Here is a 15621-nt window from a genome sequence, read left to right as displayed (position 1 = left end):
TGTTTTCATTACAACCACCAGAAAGCAGTCTCCTTCTAATGAGGGATGTTCAGCTCAGTTCATCAGCTTATTGCCCGGAATACACATTGTGTGTAAGACGCTCCGCTGTGCACTGCGGGGGACCAACCGAACACAATGAAGGTAAGTTGGGGTAGTAAAAATAGAGTAAAAATGACTTCAATCCCAGGCAGACTATTGGCAGCATCAGAAAAGAAGTACAAAGTATTACAAGTTTTCAAAGAAAAAACTGCTGAAATCTAGGTCAGGAGACAGAGAAGCCTTCTTAAAGGCTTTGGTGTAAATATAACAATAAACACAAGACTCTTTTCACTAATATAGCAATTGATACCTCATAAAAGTTTTACGTGCACTGTTTTGTTTGACTCTTGCAATATGTAGGGCAGTGATTCTCAAAGTATGTTCCCCAGACTGGCGGCATCAGCATCATCTAGAGCTTATTAGAAATGCAAGTTCTCAGGTTCCACTTCAGACCTGCTGAATCAGAAATTCTGGTGGGGGCGGGAGGGTGCAGCAGACTGTTTTCACAGGGCCTCCTCCCTGATTCTAATGCATGCTAAACTTGGAGAAGCACTGAGGTAGGAATCTTTTGATTTCAGATATAAGATTAAGGATTATTGAATTGGATTTTGCCAATTTTCTAGAACTATACCAGGAAACCTAATTCCAAAATTATTTCAGATTGAATGTATAACATTCTTTTGAATTGCATCTTGAAGAATGGGTAGGATTTTCACAGGTGATGATGGTTGAGTATTGGGGGTGAGGTTATTTCAACTGGATGGAAAATTATCTTTGAGGTTTTTTTTTTGGTGAGTAAAATTGGGCCTGAGCTAACACCTGTTGCTAATCTTCCTCTTTTTGCTTGAGGAAGATTATGACTGAGCTAACATCTGTGCCAATCTTCTTCTATTTTGCATGTGGGATGTCGCCACAGCATGGCTTGATGAGCCAAGTGTAGGTCTGTGCCTGGGATCCGAACCCACAAAGCCCAGGCCACTGAAGCAGAGCATGCAAACTTAACCACTATGCCACTGGGCTGGCTCCTATCTTCGAGTTTTTGAAAGATATATTTGAGGAAACTTTGGCTTTTAGGTTCTTTTCCTCAAGAAATATGTCCTTGAATGTCTATTTTGTTCTACGTTTCTTATTAAACAAATACAGAATTTAGAAAATCATGTAGTAATTCTTTCTGTTGCATTTGGATGGGAATTCATTTCCTCCAAATATTTGAGTCTTTGCAAATCTTATGCGCTTTTTTTTTTTTTGCTGTGTTACTTTGAGAATAAGTCTTAAGATCAGGGAGAAATTCTCTTTCTCTCTTTACTTCAGAGGACACACTTTTTTATTTGTCAATTACTCATAATAAGAGATCAGAAGCTCTTGATAAGCTTCAACACCTGCTGGCATTTTATGTATTTGGTTTTCAATTCGTGGAAGGCAGACAGGGTCAGTTCCCGGCAGGTTGAGGCAGGGATCTCTAACACCCCTTGGAGATATTCCGCTATTCCTCTCTGCATTTAGACCACTGAGGCTCTTCTGGGATACCCTGACGATGGGCCCAACTTCTTAACTTGAGGTTTTGATAACTTGGGCAAAGATTCTTTAAAATAGAGTCTTAAAAAAGAAAGGAATTAACCCTTGGTCACTCTACCAGAGCATTGTTGATACGGGATAAAATGTGGCCCAATTTAAGTTTTGAAACTGACAAATGCATATTGACTTTGACTTTTATCAATGATTTAAAAAAATTTTTAAACCTTGCTTTCTTTTATTCACTGTTTTTCTGTATGATAAAATTAACTCCTTGTGGTGTACAGTTGTTTGAGTTTGACAGATGCATATAGTTATGTGCCCACCTTCACAATCAAGATATAGGACAGTTCCATCATCTCAAATGTTCCCTCACACTGTCCCTTTGTAGCCAAGCCCTTGTGCCATCCCCAAGCCCTGGGAGCCAGGATCTTTTCGTTCCTATTAGATGGTCATATAAATGGAATCACATAGAATGTACCTTTTGTATCTGGCTTCTTTCACTCATACAATGCATTTGAAGTTCATCCATGTTGCCATGTAATCAATAGTTCATTTCTTTTTTGTTGCTGAGTGGTATCCATTGTATGGATGTACCACAGTTTATCTATTCATGAATTGTTGGACGTTTGGTTGTTTCAGGTTTTGACAATTATACAGTTTTTTGTGTGAACATAACTTTTCTTTATTTTTAGGCAAATACCTAGGAATGAGATTACTGGGTCATATGGTAAGTGTATGCTTAACTGTATAAGAAACTGCCAAGTTTCTTGGCATGAAGAGATGTACCATTTTGTGTTCCCACCAGCAATGTATGAGAGTTCCTAAGGCTCCTCATCTTTGGCAGCATTTGGTATTGTCTTTAAATGTTTTTAAAAAATTTAGCTATTCTAATAAATATATGGTGGTATCTCATTGTGGTTTTGACTTGCATTCCTCTAAATACTGTTAATGTTGAACATCTTTTCATGTACTTATTTGCCATTTGTATATCTTCTTTGAGGAAGTGTCTGTTCAAATTCTTTGCCCAATTTTTATGGGCATTTTATTTTCTTATTATTGAGTTTTGAGGTGTTTATACATTCTGGATACATATCGTTTTTTAGAGCTGTGTTTTGCAAATAATTTTAGTAGATATTTGAAGATGAAACTTTACTTTCTCCTTGGTCTGTGTTATGATACAAACCTCACTGTCTAGTCCTGAGTTGTGGTACTTTGGCATCACCTGATCTATGTCTGCATCATGAGATGATCTCCAAGAAGCTGGTTCTCTCCCTGTGATCCTGTAAGAAGGAATTTGCATTCAGGTTGAAGACAGGAATACAAGGCTCCTGAAATGTTAAGCAAAGTGGTTGCAGGAGACTGCGGAAATAGAAAGACTGGAACTATGGGGACAGAACTATATACTCCTGAACGTACTAAGAAGTGGCTTGACATCATCCATTTGTGGGCCAACTCTTCTATGTTATAAATATCATGGGTACAATTGGTAGAATTTCTCATTTGGGGTAATGAGAACATAATGGCACAAGAACAACTATATTTGTATGTATGCCAGTGACTTTGTTAGCTTTCAAATACTGACATTGCATAGAAATTCTTTCAGGCACCAAACTGCCTTTTTGGCCTATTGTCTTATCTTCAGTCACTGATAATTTAGAACGTTAGATTTTTAATAACCCTATGGCCTGAATCTCACCATCTTTATTCATTTGTAAAGATACTTATGATGATGTGGGGTGAATTTGGACAATGTCTTCTTTGTGAAAAATAAGTGCTTCTTTTTTTTTTTTTTAGGAAGACTAGCCCTGAGCTAAGACCCATGCCCATCTTTCTCTACTTTATATGTGGGACACCTACCACAGCATGGCTTGACAAGTGGTGCCATGGGATCGGGGCAGCGAGCCCTGGGCCACTGAAGTGGAACATGCGAACTTAACCACTGCGCCACTGGATGGCCCCTAGTGCTTCATTTTTTATACGACTATTTATGTACTTTCTCCCTTGGCCATACCACTACTTGATAGCATTCAATCAGATCTGGCCTTGGAAACAACTGGAGGAAGGCTGCAAAGTGTTGCTCTCAGTAGCTGCTGTAAGTAACAAGCCTCGAAGCTTGAAAGGTCTGCTGTTGGTTCTTCCCCAGCTATTCCCAGTTGAACTGATGCTTTCAACTACGAAGTCCAACAGCCAACTTTCACGAAGGCTGGCACTAAAAAGGCAATGCGTGTGGCGCCACCTGCTGGTCATTTCTGCCCTATGCCGTGGGTGTGCTCCCTGGGCACCCACCTGTGTTCCTTCAGTTCCATTCTTAACACAATGTTTGTCATGTTGATGAGACTGGACTCCTTTTTTCGTGTGTTTTCTGGACCAGGGTCTTGCGCCCAAGTGAAGCTAGGTTGATATTGAACATGCTGTCTAGCTCTTACCAGCTCCCTCTCCCAGGGCTAGTTCCTGTGTTCATGCCTTCAGTACCTGGCTTGGATTTTGCCATTCTATCTCCACTCTGGGGCCTGCAGAGGGATCTGTATTGACAGAGTGAGGCCCTCCCCTCTTCTCATGTCTGCCACACTTGGAAAGTAGTATTTATATATGTGTTTGACCAATTTCTTCCTTCTCTGTGAATCACAGGTGTTGACTTTTTCTCTTTAAAGCTTTGCCAAAGGCAAACCACTTACCGCTTAAACAAGAGGAGATTTATTACATTTAACCAAAAGGATAAAATGTTTCTACAGGAATACTCTACACATCAACGAAGTGCTGTCCCAGCTGTATCTGAGTCAGCTATCAGCCCCTCCCTGGACAACTCTCCTACCATCACTGTATAGTGACTGTGGGTCCAGCTTTCATCCTCCAGAACGTGACCATGGAAAGGCAGACGTTGCATTCCTCTACTGAGATGACCTCCTGCAACTCCAGCCAATGTCCTTGTGTAGGCCAGTTTCAAGGTTTTTGCTACCACTCAAACTGCCTCTTGGCCACTTACTTATTGATCAGCCTGAGGATATGATCCAACTATTCCTCAAATCATTAGAAAGCAAAGAGGGAGTAATAAAATCAGACATTGTTTGTATTACATGTGCCAATTAAAATCTGGGATTATTTGCAGGCATGGAGTTCCAAAACAGGTAAGATCACTCATGTCATCCCAAAATTTGTATATTTCATTCCTTTTTAAAAATCTTTTATTGAGATGCCTCTACAATATCTCCCTCTTTTCAAGCCAGATTCGTTTTTCTGTTTTCAAAAGTCTACTTAGTACTCTAAGGGCTACAGTGGATGTATCAATTCAGGCATGCAGAATGGATAAACTGTATGTGTGTGCGTATATGTCACATGTTAGAAAGAGTCCTTGAAGTCTGCTATAGGATCTTAATGCCTACTCTTGTTACTGTCTGGGGAATCCTCTTACCCAATAGTCTTCATCCAGGTCCTCATTGGATGCAGCTTTTGGCTGAGTTTGAGCCCAGGTTGGCCAGACCTGTGCACACCCTGATATGGACCACTCATTGATACTCTCAAAGCAGTGAACTAGAGCTGGACTGGTGTTCCCAGTCCTGCCTCTTCCTACCTTCCCTTCTTTATCTATAAGCCTGTGTTGTGAAGTCCTCACAATGGGAGACAGAACCAATGGAGACATCATTTAGTGTCAGGAAGGGGGCATACTCTTGATCCCCTTGATTATCCTCCATTTGATTGTCTATTACAGCGTTCCTGGGATCATGGGTAACAAAGGTTATTTTGCAGCTAGATTTGAGTTCCATTTCCTTTCCTTGACACCATCCTTCACATTCCTTTCTTCCAGGGAAAAACAAAAGTTTCTATTTTTTCATTAGAGCCAAACAAATTTAAAATGCTTGCAAACTGCATTCTTTTTTTCTCATTCAAAATGGAAATAAATTTAGTGAAGCCTCTGGACAAATTTAGAGATTCACTACTTTATTCAATAGGAGAATAACAATGAGCAAAATGGTCCTGTACTTTAGGTGCTAAAATGCTTATATCTGGGCGTATTTGCAAAATAAGAATGCAGACACAGTTTTCTCCTCTCCATTCTGAAATTAGATTGAAGCTGGGTAGGACAGTGGGGACTTGGGGTGGCTTGTTACTCATCATTGTTCTATAGCAATGTCACCTGAGTCGCTAGTTAAAAATTCAATCTCCCTGGCTTGTCCTCTGAAGATTTTAGGGTGAAGATCAACAATCTGTGCTTTTTTTAAACCAATGCCCCAGATGATTCTTAGGCTCCGTCAAATCAGGGAAACACTGTCCTAAAGAGGTGAAGTCTGAGTTATAATTATGGAGTTGTGGTAGTGTCAAGGTGAAGGATCTTGGGGGTTATCACTCAGCCCCATTTTTTAGACACAGATGCTGGGGTACAAGGAGTGCCTGGGCCTTGCTCAGATCATCCTGCTTGTCGGTGGAGAAGCCTAGGTTTCCAAACTCCTGGTGAGGCTCGGGTGTTGTTTCTGCCTGACTGCATTCATTTCCTCCCTGAAGACTGCCTGGATGGACTCATTGGCTCAGTACCTTCTTGGAGACCAGAATAGGACCAACAGCAGTGTTTTACTCTGAGAGAACTTTCCTTTCCCGTAATATGTAGCAGGCAGCTCAGGGGAATGCTCTGCACTTAAGCAGTGCTCTCCCACCTCAGAGGGCTGTGCAAGAGGCATTGAATGAATCCTTGGTGCCTGCACCCTGAGAGACGGTGCTGGCCATGTTCAGTCTTGTCGACATCTTTCTCTTGAGGGTTTCTCTCTCCTTTATGTTTTCATTGAGGCTATTAGTCACATTTAGATTATGAGACTGTAGCTGATTTTATGTTCTGTACACAGACAAGGATAGGTCCTCAGGATGTGGGGAAAATGATACAAAATTGGCTTTTCCTATTCTTTTGAAATCTTAACAGTGGCCTTGACAGAGTTAAAACAAAAAAGTTAACAGAGTTAAACTAAAAAAGTGCTCTTTGATAGAGGCTGCAGTATCTGAAAATTATTCAGGGATATTTGGTATCTTTAATGAAGTAGCTTATTTACTTTAAGGATGGGTGTGAAAAAAAGGGAAAGATAATTTACTGCTTGTGGAAAAAATCTGCTTATGTTTTTTGAATATATTTATGTATTATACATGTAGGGGAGCAGAATTTGCTACACAACAATATGTCTCTTTGACTTGGTTATTTTTTAAGAACAAAAGACTCAGGAAGAGGGGGCCGGCCTGGTGGGGCAGTCGTTAAGTTAGCACATTCCGCTTTGGTGGCCTGGGGTTTGCAGGTTAGGATCCTGGGTGCAGACCTATGTGCCACTTGTTGAACCATGCTATCGCAGGCGTGCCACATGTAAAGTAGAGGAAGATGGGCACGGATGTTAGCTCAGGGCCAGTCTTCCTCACCATAAAAGAGGAGGATTGGTGGCAGATGTTAGCTCAGGGCTAGTCTTCCTCAAAAAAAAAAAAAAAGACTCAGGAAGAAACTGTGATCCTAACTGCCTAAAAGAATTAAAGATAGAAGGCCTGTTTCAGGAAGGAGCTATCACCGTAGATAACTATATTATAATATGAACTAGGTGTGGTAGATGGGGAGGAATCCAGCAAGTCCCATTTGATCAAAGTCCTCTCCATGTCCCATTGTCTTTGCTAGGCATGGCAAACATTTGCTTACCAAACATTTGCTTTTCTGTCTCCATATGATTTGCTTTCTCCCCTTTGAAGTCTCAAACCACTACCCTCAATATTCTCTTTTATATTTAGCTGAAAATTGTATTTAAGGTGGTAGCTTTGGCCATTTTTGCTAGTTACTCAGTTTTCCTGGGTTCCTCCCACATATACATGTTATTAGACTTTATTTTCTCATGTTAATCTGTCTCACGTTAATTTAATTCTTAGACCAGCCAGAAGGACCTGGAAAGGTAGAGGAAATGTATTCCTTCCCTACGCACACATGGTATGACTATCAAGTAAAGGGGCTGTTCATTCATTTATTTTTTAACAAATGAACCTAAGTTTCCATCCCTTTCAAAGATGTACTTGTGAGTCATATTTTTTTAAAAAAGCAAACCAAAAAATCTACCTTGTTTTTGATTCCAAACTCTATAATCCTGCTCGAATACTTATTTACTACTCAAATTCCAGGTGACTTTTGAAGGAGTTCTGATAATCAAGTTTTCTTGTGGACATACAAATTTAAAACACTTAAATACAGGTGTCATATGTATTGGGGAAATAATACTCTCTCAGTCAGCTTAGGCTTCCGTAACAAAATTCCACAGACCGGGTAGCTTACGCAGCAGAGGTTTATTTCTCAAAGAAGTTCTGGAGGCTGAGAAGTCCAAGATCAAGGCACTGGCAAGTCCGATGTCTGTTGAGAGCACTTGTCCTGGTTTGCAGACAGCTGTCTTCTCATTGTATCCTCACACGGTGGGAGAGAGAGATCATCTCTCTTATGTCTTTTCTCATAAGGCACTAATCCCATTCATGAGGGCTCCACCCTCGGGACCTAAACACCTCCCAAAGGCCTCATCTCCAAATACCAATATATTATAGATTAGACTTCAACACATGAATTTTGGGGGACACAGTCAGTCTGTAGCAAATATAATCCTGCCAACAGAAGATTCCTCTGTAACAATATAGTAGAGAAACAATTTATTACTACGTTAAGTATTGTTAGACTTACATGTATGTAAGCAGCATAGAAGTGACTATGAAGTCTGGATAGAAACGCTCACATATCTATATAACAAATAGAAGAAAGAATAATTAAAACATCTCGTCTCTGTGAGAGGCAAACACATACACCTGTGATTGTCTCCTGTGTACCTCGTGAGAGACTGTTCATTTTGGAGGCATGTGCTTATAGCTCCAAGAGTCAGAAAACGTGTGACCTTGCTTTGTAAAATCAAAAGTCTTGTGACCTCTTAGTTTTCAAGGAGACATCCTAAAGATGTGAGGGCAGGAAGTTAGCCACATCCATCCTCAAAGAAATTTCCATTTTAGACTTATGTGTGCCCCAGCCAACCCCCTAAGAAACGTTCTAGCTGTGATTTGCACAGTGGCTGTATAATTGGAAGAAGTATGTTACCTGCCAGGGTGATTCTTCTGAATAAAAACACTAATTTGATATAAAAGTCTTGGTGTCTTTACTTTAAAAATCAGTCCCAGTGCCAGTTTGCATGTGGGCTGAATTGCTAACTGTGAAAGCTCATTCCAAAAGTCATTTTGCTGAGTCACTCATTCAGCGAGAACCTGAGGGAGGTAATTAAACAGTGGGAGTCGGAGGCGGAGCAGATGACTTGATTTGCTCGCAGAAAAAGACTGGAGTGAGGACGGAGCTCCAGGAGCTGCCAAGGCGCTGAGCTGTTGAGCTGCCTGGGCGCGAACTGGGAACTGGGTTATCTTCAAGACGAGGGGGAGTCTGGACACGTCCCCAGCGCCGAGGAAGTGCTACTGTGATGTTTTAATGCTGTCATTTTGATTACTTAACAGCTGAGTGTAAGCTGTGAGGTAAAGTACCAAAGCTAAAGAAAACAGAGGTGGCAGAGGATTAGCCATCGAGTAGGAAAAATTAAAACTTTGTCCTAGTGACATGGGAGGCAGACTCATTGTTGTTACCTGGGTTATTGTGTCTTTGATCTACTCAGATTTTTAGACCAGTTCTGGCCACATGTGGCGACTATGCAACAAAAATGTGGTAGTGTAACTAAGGAACTGAAATTCCCATTTTATTTCATTTTAATTGATTGAAATTTAAATAGCCACATGGCCTCAGGGGTTACCATATTGGATAGTACTTTGATAAAGAACTCAGTACTTTTATCATACTTAAAAAGTACATACGCTTTTTATTAAAAGTCAATTTTGCTAATTTATTTTCTTCTTTCACATAGCTATATTGGTTACTGAGAAGCAGAAAGAAGGAGTGTTCTAAATTTTTCTTTCTTTCACGCTTGTTTCCTGTGTCTGCAGCATTACAGGTCACAAGGTGAGGTTCACTCTCCAGGACAGTGAGGGAAGACAGTGAGGGAGGGCCTGGTGGTCACAGGCTGCCATTTCAGAACTCCAGGGTACCCACCCCGACCAAGAGCTATGAGAGTTACATGGTACCTGACAAAGAAATCAACAAGTCACCTTGTTCCGGTCATTGCCTCTTGTGTCCTCCTTTTTCTGAGAAGACGTTGGGTGAATGAGAAATTGTGTTGTCTTCATGGCGTTCTGGTGTAGAACTTTCATTGTTGGAGCCAGCATATGTGCTGTGGGAGCTGTCTTTCCAGGAACTGCACGTGGGCCAAGGCTGGATGAGGGCTTATCTTTTTAAATACCATTCTTTACCCCACCACAAAAATGTTGGCTCTTTTTTCTTAATTTGTTTGTGAGATTTAACATCTCTTCCAACACAGGCCCATGTGTTCAGCACACACAGGTAGAATGAAGAAGCAAAATATAATTGCTTTCATTTGAAATCCTGCTGGCTTTATTTATATTCCTTAAACCAACTAGAAGGACATTCAGGGATGCTGTGACACAATGTCTTCATTTTCCAGACAATTGCGCCTGACACCCAGGGAGGGGAAATGTCTTGTTCAGGGTCAGGGTTGGCCTGCTGGTCCTTACAGAGCCTGGATTTAGTTGGTTAATTCTCGAGATTGATTTGTATTTGATTATATTTTCTCAGTCCTTAAAAATGTGATATATTTGATTGAGGGGTAGAATGTTAATAATAGTCATCCTAATCTCCTCCAGAAATTGGAAAAGACTTTTGCTTTAAATTTTCTCAGGTTGCTACCTGTACCCCCTGCAGTAGAAATAATTTGCTAGATCTGTAACTCCTGCTTGTGCCATTACTTTGATTGACATCAGAGTCTTGATCAAAAACCCCAGTGCCAGGACTCCTGGCTCAATGCTGGGAAATTAACTCAGTAATACGACTTGTGCAACCCAGGGAGTCCACCCTTCGCAAAGGTGACGTGTTGTACTCAGTGAAACTCCTGAACTAGATGGAAAGCCTCTGGCCCACTGGAAAGAGGCCCCCTCTGATGATTGTTGCTCATTCTGACTGAGTTGAGCTTCTCAGGGATTCCCATGGCACTCTGCTGAAAAGAGAGGCATGAGCAGTGACAGCTACTTAGGGGAGAGTAATCCTTCAGAAGACCACCTCTGACCTCAGCTCTCTGCCCACTACTTCTGGGAGTTTATGATCAACCTTAGCCTGACTTTTATTAGTGGATTTATCCTCTAAGTATTCCACTAAAGTTCCTATTTCTTCTTTACTTTTCTGCCTTGTCCTTGGCCATGTCCCTTGAGCCATGTCCCAGCCTAGCCCTGTGCTCCTGACAACTCCATTTTATGTTTTGATCCAATATAGGGTCCCCTTGTTTTAAGGTCTTTCTCAGCCTTCCTGCCTGCCTCTCGGTGGCCACACTGGCCAGTGTGTCTCTGCCACACAGAGCAGATTCTGATTTCCTTTCCTCAATTCCAGTCCCCATAAATATTTTTTGAACACTTTTCTGGATAAAGAGGAAGGACGACTACCCTGTAATTTGGCCCCTCTATTTTCCGTGTCCTAGCTACTGGTCAGAAGGAGAAAGCTAGACTGGGGGCACTTTAGCACTGGCTTCTGGGGTCCTAGGATCATGACATAGTACATTTTTATTGAATAAATAGTAATGAAGATTCTCATTTGCATATATTCTTGTGCATTTTTCCCCCAGGTCTTTCATATGCGTCTTTCTATCTGCCCCTCTTGACCTGGAGCAAAGAAATTACTAGATTGCAAAGCAAGGTGGGAGATGAAACAGAAACAATACAGGGATTGCACTCGTTGAGTTTAGAGGTTTCATACTGGGCTTTTTCATAATGTGTATCTGAAAATGTCTTACTTCTACTGCTTTCCTCGTTTCAGTTAATGTCATCACCATCTACCACATTACCTAACTTAGAAACCTCTGACTCATTTCCTATTTGTCTCTCTCTGCCCACTCACACGCATCAGTCACCAAATCATATTCATTTTATTCTCTATTTTTCCACTCTTTCTCTGCCTCTTTGAGTGGTAGTAAGGGTATAATTCCGATCTTTCCCATATATTACCCAGACAATCAAAATAGTCTCCCAACTAGGTCTTTCCCTAGCCCACCTACCAAACAAGTTTAATACAAGCATTTGGTACCCTGCTTTCAGGGTAACCAAGATTGTCTTTTAAAGCATATATTTCAAAATTTCACTCCTCTCGTTAAACCCTGTATAGCCAACAGGGTACTGTTGCAACTCCTTGGCAAGTTTCTCTCAGACCTTATTTACAACACCCATCCGTCACACAGCCAAGACTCCATCAAGGGATCCTTTTATATGCCTTCTAGGCTGTCCAGAGCCTTTGTGCAAGCATTTTTTTTTTTTTTTTACAACCCAAATGCCCACTCGTTATGCCCAAAGAGCTTCTTCTTAGTCTTCAAGATGCAAGTCAAGATACAACTATTTCCCCTTTGTATGTCTGTACTTATTCCCTCTACCAGACCCCTGTGGCTTACTCTTGTGTTCCAACAGTCCATTGGTCATTCTGTGTCTTTTTCTCTAATCATTGCATGCTACTTACATATTATCACTGTTTTGTTTGTCTAACTCACAGCCAATGCATGGGGTGAAGACTAGTTCTTAAGCTTGCAACTCTTGTATTCCATTTGCCCTTTTTCTTGCTACCACATCAGCCTTCAGAAGTGTTGGCATAGTATCTGACAAATATTAAATGTGCTTTAAATGTTAATTTTTTTGTCCACTACCCCCAGAATGTAAAAGTGACTGTCATTTATCTAGGGATTATTATGTTCTAGTCACTGCTTTATGTACCTTATTGGGTTTTGGTGTTATTACCTCCAGATTCTTTATAAGGGTACCGAGGCTCCTTCTTTATTTGCCTTTTCTTCTAGGACATTACAAAGTGGTTCATCAGTCAACCTAACAGGTTAATCTACCATAAATTTTTTATGGATTCTATTGGGTGATTGTGTTGCCCTTCTCAGGTACGATATATGCTGTTCATTAGGGACCTTCCAAGGTTTTCCCTCAAATAGTGACAATAATGATTAGATGGAGGTGGGTCAGTGGTATGCTGGTGTCAGATTGTACTGATTCCTGAGAATCAACTGTTAAATTTTCATGAATTTTATTAGCTGCTTGTTAAACTCAGCCTTTATTAAAAATCAAATTATGTAAACTTATCAAATTATATTTTAAAAGATGGTAAAAATGTATCACTTCCTAATTATTTTACTACATTTTACTATTATCTATACACTTGCAGTAATACATTTATTGTATCTGTATGATATAAATACTTTATAATGGTCTGCAACTGTGCATCTCTTCCCAACTCCAAGTTTAGTGACATCACATTGGTAGCTTGAAATTGGCCGTGGTGAGAGTATTTATACCATAGGAATTGACAAATACTATAACCCAGGGCTTCTATTCCCGCCCCTCCCCTGGTTATTAAACGTGTAGCAGACAACATTGGGATGGCAGCATATTAAAGAGGGTATTCTGCCATAATGATTGTTAAATTGTAAGAATATCGCTATAGTGTCGGCAATAAAACCTGCTGCTCCAAGATCCTCAAGGGATCCTTAGCCGCCTAGAACATCCAGTCCCTTCATGGGGACCTCTGGGACCTGCCCAGAAGCTAGCCACAAAATGATCAATGCCTGGCCCAACAGAGGCCTCTCAGACTCTGGCCTTGCACTAGCCTTTCAGCTCTTTACTATTTTGGGCATAGAAGAACGGGCAGAGGAGACCTGTTTTAGATTGGGAGTATCTTTCATTGGTTGTCGAATTACAGCAAGTAGGCAATCACTTATTCAACTGAGAGTTAGCAACAGCCTGAAAACATCAGTCTTCATCTTTCTCTGATGGAAAAGCTTCCTAGTTTCATGAAACAGCATATTGTCTGCATTACACACCAGAGTGGGTCATCATTTTCATCTAACAGGCTGATTCCCAGCCTTGGCTGCATATTTGAATCTACTGAGAAACTCTTAGAAAAATTACAAGTCCTAAGCCCCAGTGAAACCAGAATCTATTGGCAGGAGTGAGAGACTGGTACCCTGGCATCATTTTTTTAAAAGCTCTCTGAATGATTCCAATAAGCAGACACTGATCTAACATATAGCATGAGGCCAGAGATTAACTGTCTGGACATCTGGTTTGGAGTTAGACTCTACCATTCACCAGCTGTGTGATACTAGGCGAGTCAGTTACACTCTGAGCCTTGGGTTTCACATCTGTGCAATGGGAAAATCAATAACTTGCCTCACAGAATGCTATAGAAATTACATGAAAGCATAGGGGAGAGCAATTTCTGAATGGCAAAGTGCTAAACAATATAAGTAACTGGCTACTACCATGTTCTTGCTTTGTCCAACAAGTAAGCTTGTAGCCACATTGCATATATCAGTGTTACAGTGTTTTCTTAACACTAGCCACAAATCCTCTGCCCACTTCTGCAGAATTGAATAGTACTCACAATTTTAAGCACACCTGGTGTAATTGTGGGATCGCCTTCCAACACTATTTGTGAAAGCCAGCTATGATATTGGCCTCGGTCACCTTGCAGGACAGGGAGGTCCAAAGGTTAATTACAATTGGCTGCTCCTATACCATGTCTAATGCCCTGCTCTTACATGTCACCCAGTATCACTTTGTTCTTTTCATGGAGCAGGAAAGCCAGTGACCCCCATAACCTTTGATTCTCTTCCCTTTATTTTAGAAGCAAATACACTTTAGCTTCCAGGATTAGACAAGTAGAAAATTGTGAAAACAATGTTCCAATTCCTTTGTTTGTTGAAAGATGCAGGATCCTGACTAGATGCTTATGTATCTAAGAGTAACAGGTGAAAAGGCTTGCTGCTTAACTTCAAAACCAGCCTGTGGGCCCAGCCCCGTGACCGAGTGGTTAAGTTTGTGCGCTTCGCTTTGGCAGCCCAGGGATTTGCCAGTTCGCATCCTGGGCAGGGATATGGCACGGCTCATCAGGTCATGTTGAGGCAGCATCCCATATAGCACAGCCAGAGACACTCACAACTAGAATATATAACTACATACTGGGGGGCTTTGGGGAGAAGAAGAAAAAAAGAAGATCGGCAACAGATGTTAGCACAGGTGCCAACCTTTGAAAAAAAAAAGACCAGCCTGGCCAGAGACCAGGCCCTGAGTTTCTGTTTTCAGGTACTAAAGCTTCTGGATGGGAGAAGAAAGGCAGTGGCCTGACTCAAAAACCCAGGAATGCCACAGCTGATGTTCTAGAACAAGCTGTTGTGTACAGGAGCACCAGATGTCCTGACATCACAAGGCGGATGTCACAGATCTGAGAAAATCTGTGGTAAGAAAGAGCCAATTGACAAGATTTTTTTTTCTAATTAATTCTGCTTTTCTGATTAAGGAATGCTTATAGTAAAAAAATCAACACAGAAATGGATAATACTTCTAAAGGATTCATATTTAGACCCAGCAGATCATCATTTTAGATTTTGGGATATATTCTTTGAATATTTTCCTTTTTTGGACAGAATTTCTGCTTATAACATGATTTTCATGATTTTCTTCAAATAATAAAATATTATGAACAGTTTTATAGTGTGAGACCAAGCATGGTAATATCATCCTCTTTCTTTCTCTCTCTGTGCACACCACACACACACACACACACATGTGTGCTCGGCACTGTGCTATGTGTTCATTTTTGATTAGAGCTGTTTGGAAAAGGGGGTGTGTTGTCAGTATTATCGCAGAATTCCTGGGCTCTTAGGAATAGCCAGATTTCATCTAACAGCTCTGCTGTGCCAGGCAGGTTTTAAGTTTGCATCCACCATAATCCCATAAAGTGTACTCTGAGATATCTGTATCACACTCTGCTTCTCATCTTAGAAAACTAAACAAGGCTAAAAATATCTTCACTCCAAATAAGATTGGCTAGAAAACAGACCTCCGGCAGCTCTGCCCACCCTGCCCTGTCCTAGCCAGCTGTGGAAGGGGCTAATGAGCCGGAGCCGGGAGAGGACTGTGGGCGGAATGTGCGTCCAGAGCCAT

The 15621-nt window shown here is 41.0% G+C and overlaps 1 long non-coding RNA gene across 1 annotated transcript; it reads left to right on the top strand.

Moving 5' to 3' along the window:
* On the top strand, nucleotides 1–4857 carry LOC139045643 (uncharacterized). Its single transcript, XR_011504398.1, has 3 exons — nucleotides 1–141; nucleotides 2247–2281; nucleotides 3349–4857. It is a non-coding gene; the product is annotated as an uncharacterized lncRNA (long non-coding RNA).
* The last annotated feature ends 10764 nt before the right edge of the window (nucleotides 4858–15621 follow it).

The sequence above is a fragment of the Equus asinus genome, chromosome 7 (genome assembly GCF_041296235.1).
Source record: "Equus asinus isolate D_3611 breed Donkey chromosome 7, EquAss-T2T_v2, whole genome shotgun sequence".
Lineage (NCBI taxonomy): Eukaryota > Metazoa > Chordata > Mammalia > Perissodactyla > Equidae > Equus > Equus asinus.
Note: the sequence above shows the minus strand (reverse complement) of the source record. Positions and strands in the feature narration are given on the sequence as shown.